A 23,210-nucleotide genomic window follows, 5' to 3' on the forward strand; every position below is an offset into this window, starting at 1 on the left:
CAATTTTTATCATTAACTATCTCGATAAGTAAAATTCAGATTAAAACTTTATAGAATTTGTATACTAACTAATTTAAAATTAAGCAAAGAATAAAATTTTAAAAATCAATTCACGTGACGACTGGATTACCTTATCAATTATTATCTAATTAAAAAAACATCGATGTCTTGATAAGTCACTCTTTGAACAGAAATTAACTCGACAATTTACTTAAAGAAACTGCAAGTTCTTTGTAAGAAATTGATTCGGACACCCTGTATATGTGTGCGAGGGGGGTAGGGACGAGCCGGGAGGGTTCGAGGATGACGAAGGTGGAGAGGCTGAGGGGCAGAAGTGAGGTCGAGCTGGCGACGCCGTGTCTGTCTCGACGCTCAGAAACGAGGGAAGCCGGCGCGGGCGCAACGGGCCGATCACTTATTCATGCGCTCCGAAATGATTCCAGCCTTGTAACCGGCCGGTGCGGTGTAGTGCGAGAGTCGCAGTTACACACGACTTTGAATTAAAACGTCAGTCTACCATCCTTGCGGCGAGCCGCGACGCGCCGCCTTTCACCGACCGAGATTCGCGCGACCGATATTACATGAAGCGAGGCCCACGAGCGAAGTGCAGGTATTTCCCGACAGCACTTCCGGGCAATACGGATTCTGGGCTACGCGAAATTGTAGACCGGTTGAAGACCTCAGTATTAAATATCAATGCTTTTCCAGTGTTTCACGAAAGTAAAATAAAGGTTGCTATTCTTACCACAATTGTGGAACAGATATTCCTAGCTGATCTAACTTAATCAAAAAATGAGAGCAGATTCAAATTATATAAGAGAACATGTAAAAATAAGATTTTAGGATCCAACATATTTCTAAATCTTTTCGTTCTGATGTCTTTAAACAAATAATAGCAAAATAATAATAGCAAAAATAATATTAACAAAAATTTCACTTTATTAATGTAATTTTCAATATGCTTGCGTGTGAAACGAAAAATTATTATAAAAAATATAAGAAATTAGAAGACATAAACTAAAAATTTGGAAATATTTTAATTTGTAGATCTTTAATCCCAAAAAAATCACTTGGATTTATAAACTTGAAGATAAAATGTTTGAATCTATTGACTTAGGATTGAAAATTGCAATCTAAAATATAGAAGAAACACGTAATAGGATCAACGTAAAACCGTTAGAGTGTACATATATTCATTTAGCCACAACGCAGAATGAGAGTTCGTATTTAAGTATCACGCTTGAGAGAAAGTGCTTCTTGACGTTATGGCACGAGCGCGAAGCTGACCCAACTTTTTTCATTAATTCGCAGTGCATCGTTCGAGGAAATCCCCCGACAAAGCAGAAACGCGAGTTAATTAAGGGCGAGTCGTGAAGACAAGCACAAGAGAGGTGTTTACATTCTCGGAACTTAATTCGCGAATCGCTCAGACGCATATTTTCCGCAAAGATGAATCGCTATCAGCTGTTTAGCACCGTTTACATCGCGGCAAAATTCCTTGAAATCTGATTTCATATTCATATTTCGTAACTAAAACAGCCAATATTTATTGCTTTGGCTCCTTCAAAATGTAAAAAAATATTTTATTACAAATATCAAATTTATCTGAAATAAGAGCAATGTACATACATGAAATTTAACAATTACAAAAGTATTATATGAGGCATTATCATTAATACTTGATATCTGTTAAATGATGTCTACTGGTGCTTTCTGAAATAAACTCTTATGTTGATTCTATAAGCCACAGGAATAATTATTATAATTTATAAATTAATATATAATATTATAAATTAATATTTCAACGATTGGATTTATTCTATGTCTGATTTTGATTTTATAATTAAACATGATAAATATCAATTCACCATGCTATCATCAAAATTAACATTGACTTTTCTATATTTAAGATAAATTATTTGAGTTTGCGCACGTAACGAATTCTGGTTCTATAAATCTTACAGTCACCCAATCTTCTTTTTCTTTTCTTTTCTTGTAACGACCGCATAATTCATGTATCTGGCGTAATATCTCACGGAACATTGTTCCGTATAACATCGCCCCGTGGGAGTTTCTCTGGGAATTTAGCGGGAATTATACTTGAAAACGGGCGTGCCTGTATCCGAGCAGTTGTTAACAATCTGCGCTCCTATATGTGTTCATATCACTGACACATACATTCGTACTTCATTCATGCGCTTCCGGATTTTTAATTCAAAAATCTTCGCTATTTATAACGTTACCGCAATACGTTATCTTATGCGAATATTACGGAGCTCATATTTTCACGAGGACTTTTCGTTCCCGCTCAGATCTCATTCAAGACCGACATCAATCAATTTATCTTCAGTCGTTTAATTTACACACACTTAAAGGCTCTTAACCTATCCAAACAAGATTTTAATATACAGCCGGGCGAGAGTTTAAGAGATTTATGGTCAATAGGCTACCCTCTCAAATCATAAAATAACAATGTGTTGAAAAGGCACTTTCTTAATGCGATTAAAGATGCATGAATGATTATCTACAGAAAATTGGCGTGTATTGTATCATGTACCTGACAGTAAAATTTGTGACTAATCATTCCCTTCATGTGAAAGAGTTATGACGTTATAATAGCGTAAACCTATAGTGAGAAAAATTACAGAATTTATTTGCACATTCAAATAAGGAAATTAAAAATATTAAAAACATAAAATTTAAAAATATATGTATGATTTTAATATCTGATATATAAATCTTCTCTTAATTTTTTAGCATGATTGCATTAATAATAGACATGATTTAATCCTATTACGTTTCACAATTGTGAACACGAGTAATCTCATATATATTTAACGCAATGCAATTTGCGATTCCAGTTTAGTGTCTACGATTAAGGACATGCTTGTCGATTTTATATGCGAGGCTTTCACGACGGTGTCTCTCAATGCGCGTTCCGTTTGTACAGCTTGTAAACGCCGGCGAAGAGTGTGAGAGAGACTCTGAATGGCATAATTGTTCGCAGACACAAATATCTGATTAGATATTATATTAGCGAGCGAGTAAACTCGTTTAACCCGTTGCGCGAATTACAGAATTCATAGCAGCGTTATTGTTCGGCGTAACCTCGGCATCAAGCATAATTACCGACGCAGTGGGTGATTAATCACCTACTGGTCTACTATCGGAGACGCTATATTGCGGAAGTCATTGGCTGAGTCTTGTCGGATTCTCGTTTCCTCGCGCGAATTTCCGATACTTGTTAATCCACCTCGGCGTCAACCGCCTCGATAATCGTCGCGCACATTTCTCCAAGAAGGAACAGCGAAAAATTGCAAAAATGAAACGTATACAAATTCTTACACCTATTCTGATTATATTATTTGTCCCTCTTATATTTGTCAAACGTGTAGAGATATTATTAGAAACAGCGCAAAAAAATTGTTCTTAATTTTTTATTATCAAAGAATCTAAAAACTTATATAATTGCATTCTCATTCGTTCATTTGTTTCTCAAACTAACAACCGTTATAATTGTATGTATGTACTAATTCATATACTAACGTTAAAATTAACGCACACCGCTTTATTAAATTTAACCTCACAAAATATCCCGCAGGACAGAAAAGTTATGCCGGCACCATAGGGGAAAACCGCAAGCGTGTCCCAGTATTTTTAAAGCAACATCGCGCGTAACGTTGATGGAATAAAATTTAAATACCCTGGAAAAGCCCGCGTGTTCGCGCGTGTTTGCTCACGCGCCGTTTCGTGCACGTTCTAGCAATTTATAGTGACAGACAGTTCACCGCGATGGTGGAGCATTTTATGGACGAATTTTATCGCCGCTGCATTGTAGACTCTCGCAGAGTATCGATATCGAGATCGGAATTTTCACCGCTGCATCTCGCCCTCGAATTACAAGATACGGTTAGACGGCCTATTGATTTCCGAACAAACAGCTGGGCGTGAAAGCATGTCTCATGTTTGAAGGGAATCTCCGCGGTTGCATAAAAGGCTCCGCAAGTGGTTGAATTTTCCCATCCGAGGATGTAATTTGATTCTCACATTTATCCAATGTATTTTTTTTCTCTCATATATTTTTCCCTTCGCTGTAATCATTATATTTTTGCATTTGATCGATATCTTTCCATCATTTGTCATTGATTCACGATGGATTTCCGATACACTTGTTACTTTTATCATTCTTGTTACATTTTCGTATTGCAATTTTCTCCTTTATGTTATTTCTCTATTTTCTTTGTATTCGATTTTTTTATTTTCTTATTTTTTTGTTAATTTTTTAATTTTTTTCAAATAAATGAGAAAAGAAATAGATTATTTTTCAGTTATAGTAATGTTGCCCATTATTTATTAATTTCTTTATTAGACTTGCATCTTTATATTTATCTTCATTTATTCATTTTTTTCGACTAAATACAGAATTATATAAATGTATCCATATTACATAACGAATTAATAATCATATCTTTTCTCAGCGTCGAGTTTTTCATACTAACAGGTATAAACATAGATATTTTCTTGAAAATATCTATGTTTATACCTGTTAGAAAAAAAGATTAATGTGTGTGTGTCTCTTCGTCCAAATATAAAATATTTTCATGTTCCCTCTATAATTTTCTGTAATCGCCCATCAATTTTCTAATTACAATTAATTTACAATTCTTTTATGTTCGCAGAGAAAATATACATTTTGTGAATCCACAATGTAATGCAATCATATACTGAAATTAAGCGGAAGAAATTATCATCAACCTCGTCATTCTGAAAGTCGATAAACGTGGTCGTCGATCGAATTCGACATGCGCAATGATACATCCGACGACGCGGTGTGTAGAAATGCCTGCAGAAATCTTTTATTCGACTTGTAAGTACTCGCAACACGTGCCATTGATCAGCTGGTGCGTTTTACCGGTCGCATTTATCGCACGTCAATCGTAAAATCCGACGTAGTTATCGGTATGTTGTGACGCGGTATTCTCATGTCGAGATTCCGTTTTGTGTGCCACCGTAAAAACGTGCGTAAACGTCGGCGTTAAAGTCAATGCGCGAATAATGCAGCGAAGCGGATAAATTAAAGGACCGTAATGACACTTTCGTGTTAATACTTGTTCGTAACAATAGTAGTCTCAGCGAGAAACACAAAGTGTATGCGGCTCAGCGTACATGTGGCTTTATGTGTCGCATATAGCTACATGTGACAAGAATATTCCACTAAGTTGGAAGTTAAATTACATACGCATATTCATGCACTGTTGACACAGTGTGACGTAAGACTGGTCTTCATGGTGAAGTTAAGTAATAAATAAAAAATACATATAATTCTTTGGATATTATTTAAAAAGCCGCTTGCACTGTGTTTGCATTGTGTGTGGTTAATATCAGCTAGAAAATTTCTTTGTATAACTTTCTAGAATCTATTTTGTAGATTTCACGTAAGTTTTTCAAAGAAAATCGTATCGTTAAGCATTATAGCATTTATGATTATAATATAAAATATATTTACAGTAAATATTAACAAAATTCTCTTGTGTATTTTCTAACATCAATTATATTTCATCGTTTATACGTGTACCATTTTAACAAATTTGTAAAATAGAAATTTATCATTTTTTTATAAAACATTTAAAAAAAAATTTTATCTTGAAATTTTATCAATATTGATCTGTTAATTTGTTACACATGTTAGATATTGTTTATACCATTTATTTAACTTATTTTTCCTTATCTCCCCTTTCTTGCATATACACTGAGAAAAAAAATTGTTAATTCCAAGAAATATTTAGTTCGATACGTTCAACTAAACATTTTAGTTAGTTAACTAAATATTAATTGTTTCAACAATTTATTTCGTTTCTTTAATCAAGAATTAATTAATTCAACTAATGTTTAGTTAACTAACTAAAATGTTTAGTTGAACGTATCGGACTAAATATTTCTTGGGATTGACAAATTTTTTTTCTCAGTGTAGTAATGCAAATTGGAGACTTCGTGAATCAAAGCGAATATCATAAATTACACCTACGCGAACGAGGACACACAACAGCTGCGAGAAACAGTATAATTTAGCTTACTTGCAACAAGTTTCTCTGCAGTTCATGTCCGTAATTGTGCACGTAGAATTATGCTTTTTCTTCCCGGCAACATTTGATTTGTATTTTTAACAAGTTACCCACCTTGTAACTCATTTTTAACAAAAATATAGGACGCAATTAAGTTAGTTATTAATTAGTTACCAATCATAGTCGTTATAAACCATTACGTGCAAATTAACATTTAATTACTTTAATCTAACAGATCGCGAAAATATTTTCTTCACGTTAAAAAGATGCAAAAAATCTTTCTCATAAGTCAAAAGATATGTAAAAATCCATCTATTAGATTTTATTTACGATAACAATATTGATAGAATAAAATGCTGGTGAAATTAATCATGGCAAGAAGCTTATTACACAGTACATTCCTGGTACATTAATTATTATACATGTACAGATGATACAGATGATACAATGATTATATTACATCTAAAATATACAACACTAGAATATGTTTATATATTATAGCAACATAAGATACTTCACAAATAAGATACTACTGGGAACAAGCGGTACCACGAGATGACCCTACAGGTCGACAGTGGCACGATAATTAATCGGACTGCCACGACAAGCTTTTCGTCTCTGATTCTCTCATTGTCCCGTTCCGCACCGCGTCCTTCTCGAGGGTTGCCGGGATTATAATAGGGATTTTAATTGCACAAAGGGAATCGTTAGGATAAATCCGGTTTCCGGAAAAACGACGTGCTCCAGAAAGATCAACGACGTTTTAACTGCCGGGTTTCCGAGAGTAGTGCAATTAAACGACAAATTCGTCGGATCGAGTCTCAGAAAGTCTGCTGATTTCTTCTTTTTAAAAAGAAGCGGCGCATTCATGAAATATTTCGCGACCCGAGAAATGGGATTATTTGTGAAGATAAGGCTTTGTTTGAAGGCAAGATGCTTCCGCATCGCACGCGAAAGCTATTTAAATTGTCTAATTTTAATTTATTATCATCTGTTAAAGTAGAGAAGCGCATAATTAAATAATCTATCCTAAATGATTAAATCTCACTACTGAATATGCATATTTCTATTGTCTGTACAAAGTAATATAATTATATATATATTTTTTGTATATAAATTTAATATAAATTAATTTATCAGTTCTTCATTATTATATTATATACACAAACAAAATATTATAAATTTAGTAATTTACAGCTTGACTGACACGCGGGAAACAAGTTTATAACGAATTTTTCTTCAAAAATTAGCTTGTGTTATTCCAAATGCATATCTTTTTTTAACTTTAAAATAAATATCTATTTAAAATTCTTTTGGATTTTATTATTCATGCACTTAAAAATAATTGTCAATTTTAATTTACAAAAAGTGGTCCCAATCTGTCAAATCCTAACCCATTTCAAGCACTTTTGCACCGAGGGTAAGAATCGACCTAGATCGATCGACGACCATTGACGAGTGTGACTGTTATATCAGAATGTACTCACCTCTCGCAATGACGCACGACCTGTAAATGTCACGGGTAATGGTGGGACACAGGAAGGAAAAAGATTCTCGCGATATTTGCGTTTTATTTGGAGCCATCAGAGATTTCACGAAAATCTGCGGAACTAAATCGCGCGTCCTTAATAAATTTTTAAACGTGGATTAACAACATTATGGAAGATCGCTCGGTTTGTGCGGTTAATTTGTAATTGGAAAATTTCAGCTTTCGTTGCGTCCGTGCCGCGACAGTTTAATTTTTGCATTGACCTAATGGAATGCCATATAAAGTTCGCTTTCTAGGGTAATTAATTTTTCATAAAATAAAAAAAGGGAACGCGCGCGTCATAATAATTTAGCACACGCTCTGTAAATTGCGCCAATCTCCAGGATAAAAAGAAGCATGTTATATATTATTTAAAAATAATTTCAGCTCAATTTTTCTTTTTTGTAAATATGTAAGATAATACTATCAACATATGAATTGCGCTATAGATGTAACAAACGGGTTGGCGAAATTGCGTAGCCTCATAAAGAAAAGAGGAAAAATGAAAAACACTAGTCGAGGATGCTATGAGTATAATCTGCTTAAACGAATATTAGAGTTTTACAAGCACTTATCGTGCGTTTCACCGCAAAAGTCGGAAAATAGAAGGGTAATTACGAAAGTTAACTTCGCCGACTGAAAGTCGAGGATCGCTCCTAGTTTGCTGCTAATTTATTTGCTGGAATCCGCTCCCGTTCTCTTTTCTCTTTTAAGAAATTAGACGCGTGTTACGCGCGAGTCTGATTTAACCGTTACAAAGCCGACGTAGTACGATGTAGAACGGCGTTATCGTTTCATATACGTAAAACTAGAGCACGCAATCAGTAATTGGACCATACCAGAAATGTCGTTTGTATTTACTCATAGAAATCGAAATTTATCATAATGCATATATTATGCATAATTACGAAATCGCTGAACATCACATACTCGTGGCGTATTTATCTCAATTTGGCTTAAGTATTTCTAACAGTCAAAACTTGCTGTAATGCGTATACTATATATATAATTTAGATGCTATAAAATTGGAGGAATTGAATAATTAACCGTTTAGACCGATTGATTAAAATTCTTCAAGTCATGTTTGTAGAAAATAATAATCAAATTTACGATTATCGGAAATATCGATTGCAAAATGTGACGTCATGTTACGTTGCACATAAGGGGCGAACGTATGAGCGCGAAAATCCGTCGCGTAATACTCGGCGTATATAGTCGACGACGCGCATCAAATTGCATTTTGCCGTCGGTCAGATTTAATTGTCTCTTTAATTGAGTTTTCTGGCGAGAGAGTGTAGGCTCTTTAATTACGGGATATAATTCAGCTGCGCGTTTAACGCAGCCACTTCGAACGTCGGCAACCGTAAACGCGCATTAACGAACGAGGCAATAATAAGTCGCCGCCTGCCATTATCATGTGAACGCTCTCTTCATCGCGGTTACGAGAAATGCTCGCACCTGTGTGATCTAAACCTTGTGCTGCTTGTTTAGGAGGCAGACGACGTAAAATAAAAATTGCGAAAATCTAGAAGAACGCATCTATAGTTAATCTCTTAAACGCAGAATTGTGAATAAATCTGAAATTCATGTTGTAATTTTGCATGTATATATATAGCTTTTTCCGCAAAATTATTTATTAATTTTCTGATAGAATTGCATAAAAAATGTTTTTCTATTTTCAGCAATGGCTCGTTTAAAATTGCATAGATATACCTAAGGAAAGTAATAATTTGCAAAAATTAACAAGAAAGTTACAAAAAAAGATGGAGAGAAAAAACGAATATATTTTCTTTATTTATAGATAAAACATAATTTTTTTTTAATCCTACATCCGAATCTTATTGCATTTATTGTAATTTTAGAACGTCTATAACTTTAATTTGTTGATTTCAATTATTAATTAAAACTAAATAATAATGTGAATTACAAATATTTTATAATTACAAATTAAGATGCACCAAACACTTTTTATTAACTTTATAAATAATAAATAAAAAAATTGCTACAAAAAAACAAAAATTATTTGGTGTTATCATATTACTTACATAAGCATAGATATATATGGCATAAAATGATATGAAAAATAAATCGCCATTGCCTATCCATCATCTAACCGTCACAACATTTATGTAACATAAAAATTACTTTCAGTCAAACACAACATATATAAAACTCATATTTTTATATAAAATAAAATGAAATTACAGATTTATTATTCTGATTGACGCTAAACGAGTTGATAATACTCATTACGACTGATTGGCTGTTTATTTCATATTATAAAATCATTATCATGTATAAACAAATCTCACACATATCTACAGAAAAATACTTGCCTATCATCCTACTTGCGAATACACCACATTGACTTAATACTCGCGTAAAAAAACGAAACATCGGTGACGTAGACCGTCAGCCTATCAGCTCACTAAAGTTACCACAGGTAAGATATCGCTTTGTCAGTGGTTCTCAATTTATCAGGGTCATAATAATGAAGGAATTGTTTGGTCTTTGAAAAGATCAAAGTTTCATGGACACAAAAATTTGAAAGCGTAAAAGTTTAGAACTCCGAAGAAATAGAAGACTTAGCGATCAAATATCTAAAGAATATAAAAGTTTGAAAGTTGAAAGATTCAACAAACGTCCGAAGCTTTATAGTTTTAAAGTTCCAAGCTTTAGAGACTAAAAATTTTATAGGTAAAAAATTAAAAGTCCAAAATGTGTCAGACACCGAAAGATTACAAAATTCAAATCTACATCAATTAAATTTATATATGACCAAATTCCTAAAAATCAATGCAGAAACGCAAAATCGAAAATTAACGTGAAAATTCGTGGAAATCGTGTTACACAACTCTTACACAATTTCGGTGACACAAGACTGCGTAGCGCCTGTAAAAGATCTTGTCGTCGTAAATGCGAAATGTCTCCTGCAGTAATAAATTCGCCCGTAGAAAATGAAAATACTACTGTCGTGGATATCGGTTTTACTATGTTATAACCGTAGAGAGGATCGTCCCAAGAGATGGATCGTGACTTGAGCGCATGTGGACACACCATCTTATCCTTACATATACATAGTATAATATATATTCAATAGTCCACCTGGGGTCGCGACACTTGATTCTTTTATTGGCACTTTTGGATTATAAAGAACGATAGTGTTGCCATTGTTAAAAAAAACAATTAAAGCGAGCTTTATTGAGAAAACCTTGTTAAATCATCACCTTATAACTCTGATTTTTCTTCGACTAATCAAACATCTAATAATTTTCATTAATATGTTACAAATGTACAATGTTGCTAAGAATCTTCTAATAGTAATCGAATAAAAGACATAATATATAATTATAACAGATCGATTAGAAGCTCTCAGAACTAAAAACGATTGAAGGGTACTGCAGATATGAAAGGTAGGTATATTTATAACGCGATCAAGAGATCCTACCGGCGCTTTCACGTGCGAATTACTGCTGACATGCAGCTGTCCGCCGAAAACTAGCAAAATGCATTCAAACCTCCTGGACAGGTGCAAGATGATCCATGCACCGAACACCATTCCGAGCGCAAAGTGACAAACCATTGATATTAGTCGGGTTGTCGACAAACACATTTCGAAATCGCCATCGGCAAGCAAAATACATTTCGCCGGCGGATAAGTTTCACACTGTTTCGAACTCTATTCATAGAAGGTGCCTATTGGCCGGCGCAGCGAGATAGAGAAAGAGAGATATGTCAGTTGTGACAATTATTCATCGCAGGCTTGCAATCCGCGCGCGCCGCGAAATCGCTACAGCCCGGCCACGGTATCCGCGGCGGATATATTCGGCGGTGACTGCTATAACTATATGCCAAGAGAGATATAATATTACTGTAAATTATACAGGGAAGACATTATTTTGGATTAAACCGTACCGTTTGCCACGCTCAGACAGACATAATTCTCAAGCGTTTCGCTTCAACACCATTTTCACGCGACTCATTTTTCAATGAAAAAAATTATTGATCTTTATATTTAGTCACCATTATTCTTCTCTTGTTTCCGATCGTTACGTCAGAACGATACGATAGAACCTTGCGTATTCAAAAAGCTACAATTACGCGTAAGAATAGGAAATTCTAACGTCACGAGAGATTGCGTCGACGCACTTGCAATAAAGGACAACGTTAATTCATGGGTGCGCGTCTTGCTGTTGTATAAAGGAGTTTTCTTCATACTGCACGCATGAAGTGTTGCGCTCAAGTGGAACCACTCGTGTCGTTACTTATTAGTATTCACATATACCAAACTGCCGGTATTAAATATAAAAAGCGAACGCCTGCTTAAGCGCGCAACACGCGCGATATCGTCACTCATTAAAAAAATGCACTTCCGCGCGTTTCCGAGCGACAAAATGCACACGTCCATTTGGCGTACTATCGGATTACACGGGTATTTACAGAAACGCTCCAACTGATGGCGGAATCATCAATAATTGATGAATAAATATTCTAACTCGTTTTGCAATTTGATCGGTGTTGTAGAACTAGCGACGTGCGTTTTGCGCGCGCGTGTAAGTCGAAATAAATATAAAATGTTAATATATATGCGCATAATATATGTCGAAATTTAACTGATATGCATAATTATTAACATGACTTTGGTATATAATTATTTTGGCATACTATATAAAACTTTTTCCCTTTACAAAATCATAAAAAAATTACGGCGATAAAACCGGCTAGGTTTTACGTAGACTATGAATAAATAATTTTGGCGCCAAATGTCATTAAGATTTATCCGAATTACTATTATGTAAATATCTTGCCTTTATGATATTTTGTTTGACGTTCATTACTTTGCGAGTCTCTGAAATAAGTTGTACAGTTATTGCTACTTTGATTATTAATTGCTACTTCGATTTATGACTTTTTGTTCAATTTTGTTCTGGTTGCTCGTACCGATTTTTTATTTCTGAGTGATAGAAAATTTTCTACGTTTATAAAAGAAATCATAAATAAATTTAGGAATTTCAAAATTAATCTATAATCGTATACAATGCAAATTTAATGAATAATGAAGAGTTCTAGTTTATATTTGCCACTTCCTCTACTAAAAGAAAATCATTTTTCATGAAATAGATTATTGATGTGATAATCGCAGATGTGAATCATATTGTTATTTCTAATAAACGCATTATTTCTAATGAAAGGTCTAATAAAAGATTCCGAAAGTTGCTTTACAAAACTTTACAAATAAATATTACGACCAATAACTGTATGCTTTACCTTGCTCGTGAAAGAAACACGAATGTCACTCTATTCTATACCGTCATGCACGCATCTGACAGGTGCGAAACACGGCCCGTGCTTTCTACGGGTTTGATATTATTTCGAATAACGTCGTTGCGCGAGAACAAGAACGAGAACGAGAGAGAGAGAAAGAGAGAAAGAAAGCGAGAGAGGGAGCGAGGGAGCGAGGGAGCGAGAGAGAGAGAGAGAGAGAGAGAGAGAGAGAGAAACCTAGAGAGACGAACACGGAGAGAGAGGTTGAACGCTCGTGGCGTTTACGGTTTGCTGCTCCCGTCTCGTTCCTCTTCGCTGGCTAACCGTTATACAACATCCGCTCTGCCATAATGCCCTCCCGCTAGAGTCCCAGGTCCCATTGTTCATCGTTATACAATCATTCCCCGCGAGCAGTACGAAATTCAATACGTCGGCTGTGTCCGCGCTACAATATCGCAAACTGAGAACCGACCGACCGGACGACCAACAACGACGAGAGAGGACCTCTCGGTCGTTCTCTACGATGAGAGAACAACTCAATTTATCGATACCGCACGGAGAAATTACGCGTACGAACACTGCCATGCCGTTCATTAATGCTGCCCGCGGCCGCTCCTGTTGCCGACAGCGGACTCAGTGGTGCTCAGCGCACGCATTATGGGATAATTCAACGTACAAAATCGAGAAATTAGTACAAGTTACTTTAAATGGAACGTTACTTAAATAATAGCATTAATGTTTATTTTAATAACATAATTCGCTGATCATAGGATCTCTATAGAAATAATTATTTCTCCTATTAATTGCTTTAAACAAAAAACGTTAGTTTCCGCGCGAATATATCGTAAAAATAAACTTATTGCCAGCAATTTAAAATATATTACTAGTAGAAAAATTATTATTTATATATTAATTCAATCATTATTTATTTATTAAAATGTAATAATATATTATATATAGTCAACGGTGTATCTTTCATCACGTTTTGATAATAAATCGGATCAAATCTAGGTATATCATTTCTTTATCACAAGAATTAAAATGAGACTCGCTGTAGGAAACAACGACATTTCGCATGACTGTACGAAGTTACTTGAGTTTCGTGTTTATGCTCACGCAAGATGACTCTCAGTTTCCCTTCATGTAATAGCGCGATCTAATAATTGTATAGTCATTCGATAACGAAAAACGTTGTATTATCCACGACACAGTGCGTGCATTAACGCCATCAACGACCCTTACCGTCGTTATTACACAATCCGTTGTTTGTTTGCATATCATGAATCCAGCGTGTTAGCGACCAGTCACATAAATTAAATTCAACCACCCACCTGCGGAGAACTCAAACAATCACGAAATTTTGACCGCCTCTTCCCTCCCCTCGACCCACCACCTACGCCCCGAATCGATTCCGTTCCATAATGAAGTGGTTACACGTCTGTCTGACTAATAAATCGTTAGTCAATGTTGCCCCATTTTGTATACGATTGGGATTTACGGTTAGCTTGGCTATGCAGGCAATTAGATGATTGAATACGAGGTAGTGCATTCTAACTCGCGGCGCTTTCGAATAGTATTGGTATGTCGAAACGTAATTTTGCGATAATAGCGAGGCCATCAATATTGAGTAAAGTCTATCGATATTCACGACATACTGCTATCATAATAGTTAAGTAAAATTTATATTTCATAAATCACATATCATAACCAACCGTACGCGTACTTTCTTCCCTCAATATTGAAAAATTATTTGACGTCAAAAGCCAAATGAAAAAACTAACGTTACTCTTTTTCAAAAATTTAGAAATAGCAGATTTTTTTTTCTTTGTTAAGCCGTATGAATTTTATGAATTCTAATGGAGAAAAATATTTTACAAGAACAGAGATCAGAGCAAAGATCCCCGCAATTCGGATAAACAATGTACAAATACAAAAAGTTAACACACAAAAATTAACGCACCTGTGTCGGCGTATTTTAACGACGATCGTCGAGCACGCGCAGATTTCCTCGGCGATCGAGTATCGATCGCGCATCGTCTCCTCGGGCAACCGCGATGGCAAATTCGGCCGAGAAAGTCTTTCTCGCCGATGAGTAAGGAGGTCAGGACGAATCGACGCGGGACAATGAGGATCTCTTGACGTTGACACTGCGACAAGAGGACTACTCGTAAAAAGAACGAGATCTCGAGCTCGTTCCGCTCGTAGATTATCGATACCGCGAATCTGCGCGAATTCATGAAAGCGTTAATTTACTTGGCGAAAGTTGACGAAAATACGTTTGCAACTGAATTATGTTAATAACTTGGAACAACTTGAAGTCGCATTGTAGATATTTTCTCGCTACATTGTTATGAAATTATGCGTCGCATAATTACATTACAATGTGCTCCTTATAAAAATTAAAAACATCACGTCGATTTAAATTTAAGATAGCTTAAAATCGTGGGAAAATATCGCGAAAACTTCCATAATACTTTTTACTTATTTCTGGATCTCACAAATATTGCATTTGTCCGTTTTTTTTTTCTGTTTCAATTTTACGTATTAAAGATTTAATTCGTCAAATATTTCAAAAATAAAAATTGCAAATTGTGTTATATGATTAGAACAAAAATGCTTCAAGGAGAATCTCTAAACAATATTTCGATTTTTATGTATTCCTTAATATCACACATTCTGCGAAAGTCATCGTTATTGCTACGTATTACTATAATTAGTAGCTATCAATATATTAAGCTAGTACACTGCTTAATTAAGTCGTTCAATTAGTAGATTGTTTGCGTACAGAGCAGTCGCTCGCAGCAGACATTAGTTCCTCTAAGCTAATTACGCGCTCAAACAGAATCCAAGAAAGATCAGATCGAGATATTTCGACTGACGGAAGATAGTAAACAGGGTAAGTATATGTTCTCACGGCGAATTTTCTACAGAGAAACGACAGCGCATTTCGGACGTACAGCGTCGTTGCAAGTGCAAACTGCACGCGAGAATCGCGACCGCTTTACAATGTAAAGGTGTAATAATGCTGGTTTACGTAATCACAGCGATTGCAGAGTAGAACCGCGAGTTTTCTTGCGAAACGAGTGGTGTGCTCTGTCTAACGAGAAAAAGAAAAAGGCTGGCAGGCGAGGCTATTGCACTCGGCAAACTCCATTCCCGAATATCTCTATCGTCACCGTAACTTGCAACAACCATTTCAAACCCCACTGAACTTAAAACCTTCTTTCGAGAGAATTACTCCTATATATTTATATAAATCCATATTTACATTTTATATAGTTTCTTCTCTTTAAATTTTGAGAAGTACGTTCTCGAAATTAAATAAATTTTTTATGAAGAAAAAATCCGAAGATAAAAAAAGTTATACTCAACTTTTATAAGTTATATACTCGTTTATCGTGATCTATGTGTATCGCAAAATTATTCTATTAATGTATTATTAACTCTGTGGAATATTATGATCGTATTATTAACTATATATTATGCCCTTTGTGTAAACTACGTATTACGATTATTGCGGTGTAATGATTATACTCCAGTAAAGCAAACATGATACGATAAACATGATAAATCGATGCACGTGTACCACAGCAAGACGTTCCAATAATAAAACTGATACCTAGTTTTAGTATTTATAAGCAATTTTTTTTTGTATTATTAGTGACGATTATCTGAAATTCAACTTCTAATCAAGATTTCATATCGGTTTCACTATTTTATAATTCATCTATTATTCATCGCGGCTATCGAGCTACGTATCCTATATTCATCACGTTTATCCCACTGCCGCATTTACTCCAATTTATCCTACATTTCGCTGAAATGTGTCTCAAGCAAAAAGTCGAACCAAAAAAAATCGTATGAAGCAAAATTAAACTTTCAGGCACGTTTATCGATGCACTCACGCCTTCATCGACGACTTCGATAAAAACTGAGACTTCTGTCGTTTAGCGATCAATAATTGTCAATCCCACCATTCCCCATATCGGATTTATAGCAAGTCGATTTAGCAAGGTCCCTCACACCACCGCACGTTTCCAGCAAGCAAATCCCATCACCAGGAAGACGAGCGCGCGGTCAAGGAAAGAGGATTATTCTCCGACGTGCGATGACTTCCTCCCGACTCCCTTTCTCGTAACTGCCAAACATCCAGCTTCCGACATTCGCTAGAGAAGTTTAAACATTGCCGATGATGGCCACCGAAGCGGACGAACTTTTTGTTTTTATTTCCCTCGACCGCGATGATCGATCGCTTAAGTCGCGCGCGCGGTAACAGCTGCTCGTAACGGTCCGAAGATTTCAGAATTTCCGCGCGTAAGCGTTAAGCAAGGTAAATCGTTTGTGACCGCTAGCGCTTTTTTTAAGGTGCAAGATAAATGGAATAAAAAATGTCTCTAAGTGTGACGCGCGTATCCCCGCTTCCTACAAAAGTTATAAATCCTACATTGAGGTCAGAAGCAACGAGAAAAGCCGCGAGAATTGACCTGCAATTTACGGTCGTTGTACTAAATTTATAAATAAACTTTATCGCATATATATTAGAATTATACCAAAATAAAGATTCATGTATTTTAAGTTAATATTGAGTAAATTATTTACAGTCTAAAAATGGTTAGATTAATTTAAATAAAAATTCACTATTTTAACTTAATTAAAATTTATAATTACCAATTCTTGCTTTAGAGAATATCAAAACTACTTATAAATCATGTACTTGTATATTTTTTAAGTCTCATAAAATAAATAATTTTTCCATAAAAAAATATCCAAAATTATTTCCACGTAGTTTTTTAAGACAATCATAGGTAGTTATTAATTACATCACATCTTCAATTTAATATATAATTTGTTGTGTTCAATTTTAACTTAGCTATTGATAACGCGCAATATTCTTCATTTACATTTTAGTTCATAAAGAAATATTTTACTGAAAGCACATAGAAGCACCATATAACCATTTTATCTCGGATATTTTATGGAGTTTCAAAAAAATGAGAAAAAGTTTTTAAAACACTAACGAATAGGTCAAGAAGACGCACGGAAAATCCTGGCGTGAGAAGCGAGAGTCTCTTTACAGCTTACGTACTTTTTTGCAGTACATCCACTTTCTGTATCAGTTTCTCCCACGACAGTCGGCCGAGAGATCGAGTTCTACTTTCTAACTACAGCGACTACCAGCTCCCTAATGCGGGCAACGTGATTCGATCGTGGAATTATCAGGAGTCGATAAACGAATCAGCTGCGAAAGCCGTCGTGTTCAACGCTTCAACGTTTCCTCGCGGCTTTTACAAATATAGCGAGTCACATGAAGAGAGGAAAATCATGCAGATTATTTCGACTCAGCATGACTAATGTCAACGCGACCAGAAATGTGTTAATAATTCAATGAAAATTATACAATTATATTCCCTTTAAATACAGTAAGAATACCATGGAGATAAATATTAAACCTCTACGTGAATCAAAAGAGCGCAAAATTGTGCAATATCTGACATGTTAGATTATCCGAATAAATCATGTAGAAAATTCATAAAATTATAAAATCATGGATTCAAGAACATTTGAATGATTAGTATTTTTTAATTAAAGATAGCTATCTCGTATATATGTGTGTATATATATATATAGTAATATCCGTAAATTGTAATATACCTGAATTCTTCAATCTACACTTTTTAAATAAAATACAGTTTAATTTTTGCTATGTTGAGAACCTCAATGATTTGCAGAGCAAAATGATAAGTCGCGAATAATAGGAATAATTCTACCACAAACTTTCCACTCTCGTCCACATCACGCTTATCACGTTTTTCCACCCTTTCCACCTGTATACCACAATTCCGACGATTTCTCCGTGTAACCGCGCGCATTTATTCCGCTTTCGTTCCCAACCGAGATTTCGGTCCATCCGAATGCATTAGCGTGCAGCTTCGGGGATTCCAAGCCCAATTCCCCGTTCGCTTTTCGCGCGGGACAGACGGAAAGAAGGGCGGAAACGAGAACGAGAGGAACGGCGAAGGGGCGGCCTAGCCAGCCGGTGCTCTTTATGCATGCACCTGCACACATCGATGAAGGTTAGCGCATAATGCGGACTCCGCCATCCGCCTCTAAGAGGATAATGCCGTTGTATGTATACTCGAGCGCGATCGTTCGTTTGCCTAACGAATTCGAAATATCTTTGTGGATTTTCTCACGCGCCGCTGCTCTTTTGCGGTGTCTCAACGCGCCGGCGTCTGTGCGTGAATCTCGATAATTACGGCGCGCATTGAGTTGTAGTCACACAATTTATCCGCACACACGCACAATCGAACACCGATGTACACCGCGAAATTTCAGTGAAATCGATATCTATATCGATTAGTAGTACGAGGAACATGCGCGGTAAACGTCTCATACTGAAATGTTGAATCGTATTTGGTTGAAATACTAAATGAAATACTAATTAGTATTAATGTACAATGGAAAATGTTGTTTCTAGAATGCAAACCTTCTTGTCTCGTGCCTTACGATAAAAATTTATTATATTATACAAAATAAATTAAACCCTATAACTTTATTAGATAAAAAATAATAATAATATGAAATGTAAACATTTCTCTCAGCTATTTTTAATTGAAACTAACAACATATATTTCACTAACTCGCAATATCGTAACGTTCTAAATAACGTTATTACTGTCGGGACTGATTAACGTGATCGTTATGCCATACGATACGCAAGCTACAATTCTGTTTTGAAATTATTGCGTTATTGTAGACGTTACCTCTTGCAGGGCATCGATACTCATATTAAAAGCCGTAACCTGTTCGTGAATTTCATTTTCCCGATTAACGGGGAAAAGCATGAAAGCGTTTCCTCGTTATAATCACGAACTCGTCGCATAGCAAACGTGTCGTCATCCGGACGAAAGACCGGCTGAATGAAATTTTCCGCGACAAAACAATAGTTTGAATAAATATTCATTTATCGTTTTCCCGTGTCTATCTCGCCGTTTTGAAACAAGCTCGAAAATCAATGATTTTAATAATTTTACAAAGGTCAGTGCAATAATAACTTTCCTGTAATTTAGATTTAGACGAACATTTTTAAAGTTATAAAAAAATCTTAATTTATAAAATGTATATTTACAATTTAAATTAAGTTTTTCTTAATTTAAAATTTATAAAGTATATATTTATTTTTTAATCAATTTTTCTGTAATAAAAAACATGAAACTCTGAAATAATGAAAAATATTTTTCAAGAATTAAAGAAGCTGCAGAAGTACAATATTTATTATGTGAATTAAAAGCTTGCGGCAAATGATAAATAATATTCCTTGACATTTTTGCTAGAAAAAAAAATCAATTAGTCAAAGAATTTAATAAGCAAAAGATAACTTACTTTATATACACTTTATACAATTATGAAAAGAATAATTTTTCTTTTTATAAATAAAATAATACAAACACTACGTTTGTTATAAGGAAACTTTATAATAAATAAGATGCAATATGGATGAATGACCACACGACAAAAAGTACCAAAAGAGATTTAAATGCATTAAATCGGTGAGCATAAATATTAATAAGTAAAATAGAAACCTATCTCACAGAATGCGGTTTATCTACAAATTGTCTTGAACTATACAAATTTATAAATTTCCCTCTTGAAAAAAATGGCATTTTTGCCAAAACTTCACGGTGCAAAATGTGATTCCCTACAAGTATCTGCTCTATCGTAAACACATGAATCGATTGACCCTACGTGGCAAAAAACGGATGGCAGGTTCGCCGGTTACGCTTCATTGGGGTCTCCACCCGGTACGCTCTGCGACCTAAGTCAAATCATTTGCGCATATATGTATGCCGTCCACGTATATACGACGTACGCGTATATACGCACGTATGTACACACGCACACACACATCTTCGGCACCCACGTTACCGTCACGAGGCGTAATCCACCTCCCGTATGATGTGACATAGCGCGGAGCGTGCTGGCGGGCCCTCCTCGGTGGCCCTCTCGCACAGTCGCAGAAAAATCAATAGCGAGCGTGGTGTGGTGCGGCGTGGCGGCGTCACTCTTTCAGGTGGCCGCCCGCCTGTGCCTGAGGAAGGAAGCCAGCCTGGCAAACGAGAGAGCAGGCGGGCGTGCAGGCGTGCGAGCGAGCGAGCGAGCGAGGAAGCAAGCAACCGTCCGATCGAGCGCGCACCGGTGAAAACGAGTCACCTGCGAGGCATACACTCTGTCGTGGCGGGCACGCGATCGAATTCCCGCCTTCCGCGCCGCAAAACGTATATGTATATATGCGCGTATATATACGCTGCTGCGCAACGATAGCGTTGCGCGGCTTTATCATTTATCGAGGCGGCGCCAGGATTGTACTTCGAGATAGTAAAGCCTATCTAAATTTTAACTCGTCCGAAATTCATCTTTCAATCAAACCTGCAGAATTTTTGAGCCTACCTAAATTTGAACTCATCCAAAACTGATCTTTCAATCGAGCCTGCAAAAATTTTATCCTATAATAATAATAAAAATAGATTCAGTTAAATTGGATCAATAATCGATTAGATATATGCTTTCAATGTTTACGTAGTCGATAGGACATAACTCGATGAATTTACCTATTTGCGCGATAAAAATCTTTAAATGCCTAATCCTTTAATTCATGACTTATTAATATTTTTTATAATTATTTCCATATATTTTAAGTCATCTATTTATTTAGATTAAGATGTTAGGATTTGTTGGCAAAGATATATAATCAATGTTGTTATAAAATCTTTTGCTTTTAATTTGGAGCAATGATTTGTTATTTGAAAAATGAATATGTAGATATGTCTATAAAGGATGTTATTCTAAGAACATAAAAAAATTTTTTAATTTCCTTTGGAAGATCCAGTAATGTATACTATGAAATATTAAAAGATCAAACATTTCAACGAATGAAACGCATAAAAATTTTATGTACCGTAAGTACACTTTTTCGCGAGACTTCTCCGGCGTTTTTGTATTCGTATTTTTTTCTCGAGAAGTTTTACGGCATTCTTGATGTATGCCGTTGCTATCAAGCGCGCAGTACAACGACACGGCGCGGAAACTTCGTTGCAACGCAACGGTTTGAAAATTAATGTAAAACAAAGTTTGCGCGACTCGCGCTATAACTAACGTATAATATTTCTCTATACAGCGTCTCTCGATCTGTAACGCATATAACATCGTAAATTAAATACGATTTGCTTCCACTCTATGAACAGTTGCGTCGTACAACTGTTTCAACTCCGAACAGTTGCGTCACGCCAGCTGCCCGCTCTACAAAGAATACGTTACGAGCAATCGCGAAAAATTGCACAAGATTATATAGTTACGGTTGATCACGAAGAACAAAAGATCTTGATGAACGTGCGAGCATAATGGATAGTACAATTACATATAATTGCTAACCTCACGCCTCTCTGTTTCACAATCGATTTTATAAAATCGCTTCGATACACGATCGCGTACATTAATTCCAATTAATTCCTAAATATCTCCATAAATTACTCATCGGAGGGTAACTAATATCTCTGTTATAACAATATAATGAGTCATTATTGAGAATAATGCGGTGATGCGCATACAAATGTTATTTCTCGTAGTGATTCGCTGTGCATCAATGAACGCTGTTTCTCTAACACTTCGGCAATATGACTAATCAATTCGTAAAATGTTATAGAATTTTGCTTTAAATTGTGTTATCAAGAAAAACATTTCAACGCATATCTGAAAATTCGTCTTTATGAACCATTTAGCTCAATAATTATTATTATTTACAAATGGAGTACCTTTTATAGCTTCTGTTTATACATTTGCTATGCCTAACGTCGAACCATTTCGAGCATGTATGATGCATCAAGCTTGCATCGAGTGCATCATTAATGAGCGGCATTCTACACGCGGCGGAGGTACGCGCGTGTCAGCAGTCTGCGCAAGTACCTCACCACGCGCTTGCGCGCGCTATGACGCGCGAGGGTTGGAACGAGCGAGGGAGAGACAAACGTGTATATACAGACGCGGGTAAGGGGGATGGAGAACCGACCAATATGGCGATAATATATAAGTGCGAGGGAGAAAGAACGGAAGACAGAGAGAGAGAAAGAGAGAGAGAGAGAAAGAGAGAGAGAGAGAGAGAGAAAGAAAGAGAGAGAGTGAACAGTGTAGCCTCTCGATGGAAGGAAAGAAAGAAAAGACAGCGATATCTGATATCCAGGTATTCCCCTCAGCGAATCGAAGAAGAGCAAGGGGTAGGTTTTGGGGGAAAAGACTCTATCGAGAACCTCGCGTAAAACGTAAAGGTAGTTCGGAGTTTTACGGTGGCGCGCAAGGCGAGA

At 35.8% G+C, this 23,210-nt stretch overlaps 1 protein-coding gene across 3 annotated transcripts in view; it reads right to left on the bottom strand.

Annotated features, from left to right (window-relative positions):
- Positions 1–23,210, bottom strand: part of LOC139813881 (protein couch potato) — an 89,962-nt gene that overhangs the window by 63,835 nt on the left and 2,917 nt on the right. The gene's annotated exons all lie outside the window — the stretch shown is intronic.

Source organism: Temnothorax longispinosus, chromosome 5 (genome assembly GCF_030848805.1).
Source record: "Temnothorax longispinosus isolate EJ_2023e chromosome 5, Tlon_JGU_v1, whole genome shotgun sequence".
Lineage (NCBI taxonomy): Eukaryota > Metazoa > Arthropoda > Insecta > Hymenoptera > Formicidae > Temnothorax > Temnothorax longispinosus.